The sequence below is a fragment of the Plectropomus leopardus genome, chromosome 21 (genome assembly GCF_008729295.1).
Source record: "Plectropomus leopardus isolate mb chromosome 21, YSFRI_Pleo_2.0, whole genome shotgun sequence".
NCBI lineage: Eukaryota > Metazoa > Chordata > Actinopteri > Perciformes > Serranidae > Plectropomus > Plectropomus leopardus.
The window spans coordinates 25,411,724-25,417,713 of record NC_056483.1 but is presented as its reverse complement, the minus strand read 5'-3'; the positions used below and the strand labels follow the sequence as shown (position 1 = coordinate 25,417,713).

The following is a 5,990-nucleotide window of genomic DNA, read 5'->3' as shown; positions in this document are numbered from 1 at the left end:
CAAAGAATTGGTGTTCCAATGGGCTCTTGTTTTTCTCCCAATTATGTCTGTCTGTTTTAGGGTTTGTGGGAAAATAAATATGTATTGCATCTAGATAATACTTACTATCCTTGCATCGCCTGATATGGCAGTTATATTGACGATATATTCTTAATTTTTGATGGCAATGAGACTAAACTGCTGGATTTTCATCAATATTTGAACTCCATTAACAACAATATTAAGTTTTCTATTGATTACTCACAGCACAGCATTCATTTTTTGGACCTCACTATTTTTAAGGGCATTGAGGGCCAGCTGCATACTATGCTTTTTAGGAAAAGCCGTGCACGCAACACCATCCTCAGAGCAGATTCTTTCCACCCTCACATCTTAGACGTGAGGACATTTGTGATATTGAGATGGATTTTATTGAGCAGGCTGGGGCGCTACGTCAATTCGCTTTCTTAACAGAGCTTACAAACCCAGGGTTGTCAAGCAGCCTTTTGATAGAGTACAGTCCCTTGAGCGCCGTTCACTTCTGCAGAAGAACACCAGTCATCAGCCTTAACATCAGTCTCGTCCATTTTTTGTCACCACATGCAGCACTCATGCTGAACAAATCAATTCATGTCATTAAAAATAACTGGCACATTATTGAGACTGATTCGGTATTAAGTAAACTTTTTCCTGACCCCCTTGTTTTTTTTTTTTTTTTAAGGCATGCCCTCACTTTTAGGGACAATCTTATGAACTTGCATCTTCTAGCAGATAAAAAGCATACTTGGCTGACCAAACCATCTGGCACTTTTAAGTGTATGCATTGCCCTTACTGTAGTAATGTTATGCAGACAAAAGAGGCTTTTTAGATCCATCAGCTGGATGTGTGTAGCTATGTTGGTCTTAATGAAGATATTGATTTTTCATGTTTCCTGTAATTTGCCTATGGATAGCCGGTGGCTTTATGGAGGTATTTGAAATGGAGGTGTATATATATATATATATTATTTATTTTTTTTTGTATGTGTATGTGCACATTGGGTTGTCTCATCATTTTTTGGATGTGTGTGTGTATGTGTGTATATGCGTATTTTTTCATACATGAGTGTCACCTAATTTCATGTTCCTTTTTTGTAATTACGTTTTGTTATTCATTCAGCTTTTACCTGTCTATCATGTGACTATGTGATCATTTGTTACTGGGTCCGCCGCTATATAGGCAGGGCTACATCCACAATGCATATGTTTTTGAAGCCCTGACAAAGGCCGGTGTTTGGTCGAAACATGTTGGCTTTTTTAATGATTTAGCCACTATAATAAAGGCTTTTTAATGTAAATCCTACTTGTTTTTCAGGTTATAAGTTTCTTTATGTGGTCTTTGTTTTGCAAATTGTTAAAAAAAAATCTATGCAAGAAAGACAGAAAATGTAAACTTTGATTATTGGGTCATTGTTTCAGAGACTGAGTACTCCAGTTTGACACAACTTTTTAATAATGAATTACTGAGTAATGGACATATGATGGCATGTAATGTTTCACAAGAAAAAACTCAATCCAATGACTAAATTGAGTGAAATTACAGATAACACTTCATAACAATTCTACTCTAATACAACACTGATAGCAGAAAACAGACCCCCAGATCTGTGTAGTTTTTTTTTTTGTTGAATATCTTTAGGGAAGTCTTGTTGCTAAAGCACCCGTGCCACCAGAACAAGCGGCAAAAATCTAAGTTTATATTTAAAAAACAAAAACCTTAAAATACCATTTGAAGTTTATACTTAGGCATTGGGATTCCTGTAGTCTTAATCATGGATTAAAGTTAAGATAAGGTTAATAAATGACTTTTGGATAGGTTTTGCAAACCTAGGTTTTGCAAACCTATCCAAAAAATGATGAGACAACCCAATGTGAGCCAATGAGACTGTACACAACACCCTAATTAACACAAGATATGAAGCACCATCCTACATCAAATTTTTAGCATTTTTTTTCAGCAATTTTTTAGCAGACTGAAAAAGCCCTTATTGTTTTTCCTGCTTTGCATCACTGAGGGCCAGCAAGCATTTTAGGGAGTGCCTCTGTGTGCCATTTTACTCAGTTAGACGAGGCCAACAGTTTACCCCTGTTTCAAGTCTTTGGGCGAAGTTAAGCTAAACAAACTATAGATCTATGTCTTAACTAGCCAGTAAAGGCATAGATCCAGAATTTGTTTAAATGACAGACATGAAAATTATATTCTCCTATGTGCCTCTTGAAAAGAAGAAATAAACCATACTTCCTGAAACACTGGACATCCAGTCTCAGTTCCAACTACTGGCGCTTGGTCAGTAACCCTCAGCATCAAATACCAACACAAAGCAGCACCCTTTAGTGGTGGTATGAGACACACCAGGCAGCAGCATCTTTTGGTGCTCAGAGCAGCTGCTATGGAATAGAGAATGAGAAAGTCCACATAGGGTGGGCAGAGGGAGCAGTGGATGGGTCAAACCAACTCTGGACTCACCCAGAAGACTGCTGTGTCCCATGTGAAACCAACATGGTCTCATCCCAAGCTGTCACATATTTCAGCTTTGCAGTGGACTTCTGCATCTTTACATGACATTCTAAGTATCATTCTGCGTATGCTGTTACTGTAACAGGATGGTGCTACTGTGATGTCAACAAGTGCACATAGTTATGTTTTGGCATCAAAAGCATATGGCAGCCAACAGCAGGATGTCAACAAATCAACATGCTGGCACAGATGGTTAAATTAGGGTAAGGAGGCACATGGTAAGTTGTACAAAAAACCATTACATTCAGATGTGAAGTGAACATTGGACTGGACATGAAAGTCCAGGGCTTGTTGGATCCATTCATCGCACCTCCTGCCCATGTCCTACTGTGTTTTATGTAGATGTGACAGGTTCTGTTAAGTTGTGTTCTCAAGTGATGCTGCAGATGATGCTGCAGGTGATGCTGCAGGTTCTGTCTGGCTGTTTGGCAGTGTGTAATGACGCTTCTGTCCGGACTTCTCGAATAGAGTTGTCCAGCTGCGTTTCATGCAGGCATGAAAGGTGGCTTCACTAGCAAGGACCACACCTCAACAAGAAAATCATTTCGATGATTTATTGACATGAATGTAAATTGGTATACACATTGATGTTGAATTATTGTGGGACAGGTGGTTGAGTGTGCTGTGAGGAAGCTTCAGTGGGGAATCCGCCGTGGCTCCCGTGCATGACAGACCCCCAAAAGCGCGCATTATATGAGAGAGGACAAAGCCGATTTGAGATCTCTTAGGTCGCAACGGATGTAACGGTGATAAGCTTGGCAGGACCATCGGCCCATGATCTGAATCAAGTGTTCCGGTATACCGCTGCGGGAAGCCGAGGTGGCGGCTCCGATTCTGAAAGAGTGTCTGGAGTAATGCATGGGAGAGATGCCTGACAAAGACAGAACCTGACGGAAGTGTTGATGGAACCAGAAGCGGGTAACCACCTGGCTGGATTCGGATGCAAACAGAGGGTCATCTTGGGATATGCTTTGTGATGTCCGGAAATGTAAGTCGGTGGAGAGAATGAGGAAGGGGTTTAGAACTGATTGAATGTTGAAGTAGAAGACGGGAGTGGGTTGGCTAGATTGGTTGGTTTTGGTTCTTTTCAAATAATAAACTATGGTGTCATTGGAGGAAAAGGAAAGGTTCCGAAAGGCAGGCATGCCAACGTGGATCATGCTGAAGGGTCGAAGCAGTTTTAATTCCCAAGACAAAATGGGCATGGGTGTTGTGAAAGTGGTGGAAATAATTCCAAGCAGATCAATATGAAGAGAGAGTTGCGGGGAACAGGTTATTGATAATGGTGTTCTGGGATTCCAAGATCAGGGGCATTAAAGCTGGGTTTAGATGTTGAAAGTCAAGGCCGAATATAGAGGAACCGGAGTCGGGTGTGCATCTGCATGGGGGGCCAAGCTTCTGAACTCCTGAAAAGAGAAATGAGACAGTGAGTCAGCTAACTATTTGTGACTCAATTCATGGCCCCACAACATAGCGGCGACAATGATGGGCTAGATCTCAAAGAGAGCAGATGAAGTGACCTGGCAGTCTCCTTCCAGCTCCGGGGGCCATTTGCCTAAGAACCATCTTCTGTTGTAAAAACCCCCAAACCCGGCAGACGGAGCCACGTCAGTGAATAGGCTGATGTCCTGAGGATGAGACAGGTGATCGTCATAAAAGTAGGAGATTCCGTTCCAATTGCCAAGGAGATAGAGCCAGAAGTGGAGCTCAGCATGGCTCGGCGCATCGAGAGAGACGGAGGTCATGACGACGGGACAGAAGGAGCAACAGACAACAAGTGAGAAGGGAAGGCCCGTCCCTGGGGAACGATGTGGAGAGCAAAATTGAGGTGGCCCAGGAGGGAAAGGAGCCAATGTTTGGTGCAATGCGGGGCAAGGAGAAAATTCAAGATCAAAAGGCATATGCGGTTAAGCTTCTTGGCCAGAAGCGAGGCTTGAAACAGTTCCGTATCAAGGGTGACACCGAGGAATTCAAGGGAGGTGGCAGGGCCCAGAGTCTTCTCAGCAGACAAAGGGACGCCAAGGTCCGAAAAACCGACGTGAGAGCAGTGAGACCAGAAGCCGGTGGCGAAGATGGAGGGGTGAAGACAAGGAAGTCGTCCAAAATTTAAGGACTAAGATTAGGACTAGGAGCGAAAGGTTATGGTTGTTTGACAGGATTCAGCAAAGTGCTTCCAACAAGGTGTTAGACTGCTCTTACACCCAAATGTGAGCCTGATGGCAAAGTAATAAGCACCACGCTAGCAGACACCAAAGAAACGCTAGAAGTCAGGATAGAGTCCCCCTCTATCCTGAACCTTGAAAGCGCTGGTGATGTCCTCTTTAGAGAGACAGGAACCTTTCCCAGCACATTTGATGAGGGCCATGGCATGGTGGACGGTAGCATAGTGGAGAGAAAAATCCTTGTTTGGGATCAGGCTGTTAATGCTGGGACGGTGCAACCACGTGGGGCCGAGAGATCCATTTTAATGCCTTTCTTGCCGGAGTACTTTTGAGTAGTGACACTGAGCGGGCGCACGCTGAAAGTCGGAAAAGGGGGATAGGCAAACAGATCATGAAGCCGTCCCTGACCTCCTTCACAAGCAGACCATCGACAGACTCAGGGTCATCAATCGCAGACCGGAGATTTTTGCATTTGAACGACGAAGATGGAGAGACCAAAAGTCCGGAATGGAAACCATCCATGAAGCCCCTAACAAGGAACTGCACAAAATCAGCATCAGGGTGGCCCTTGAGTGCTGCTGCCAAGGCAGGAATATTAACGGTCGTTGACAGGTACTCACCAAGAGACGGCGAAGTAGGGTTATGAGGACAAGCCGGGCGGCTTGGGAACCTCTGCAGAAGGAGCAGACGTGGAGAAAGCAGCACTGGGACATGTTGCAACCGGCATCGTTGAAGTTGTTGCAGATGGCACGACCTCCTTGGTGCATAACAGGCCTGCCCTTTTTGTCTACACCGTTGGATGCAGGAAAGATGGCGGGAGAGGCTGACACCGGCCTCAGACGCACGGGCACCGGAGGGGCCGCCGACAACGAATGGGAGAAGGACGCGGGCCGTGCCGAGGGTGGGCAAGGCTTAGTGTGGGCAGGAATGGAGCAAGAGGAGGCTGGGTGAGAGGGAGCACCACACAGGGAGCATTGCAGAGCCGCACAAGCAGCAAAAATGCAGCAGTGTATTCCGTTGTCCAGACCGCCCCAGTAAGTTTCCTTATTGAACTGTTGAAGACGGGCTGCAGCCTCCGAAGCAAAGTGGACAGGTTACTTTACATGACATCATTGCCGCCAAAGCGGAGGGCCAGATTGTGGACGACCGCCAAGTAGCTTTCATACTCCTGCCAACGGGCAGGATAACAGGAACATAGAACGTCCCAAAAGAGGGAGAAAGCAGACGCAAATTTCGTGGGCGTAAGCTCCCTGGACTGGGTGGTCGACCTCCCGTGCTGTAGGGGGGGCTCC

At 45.0% G+C, this 5,990-nt stretch overlaps 1 pseudogene; it reads right to left on the bottom strand.

The window, feature by feature from the left end:
• Nucleotides 1–4,026: 4,026 nt before the first annotated feature.
• Nucleotides 4,027–4,901, bottom strand: LOC121961006 (annotated as a pseudogene).
• Nucleotides 4,902–5,990: the final 1,089 nt, after the last annotated feature.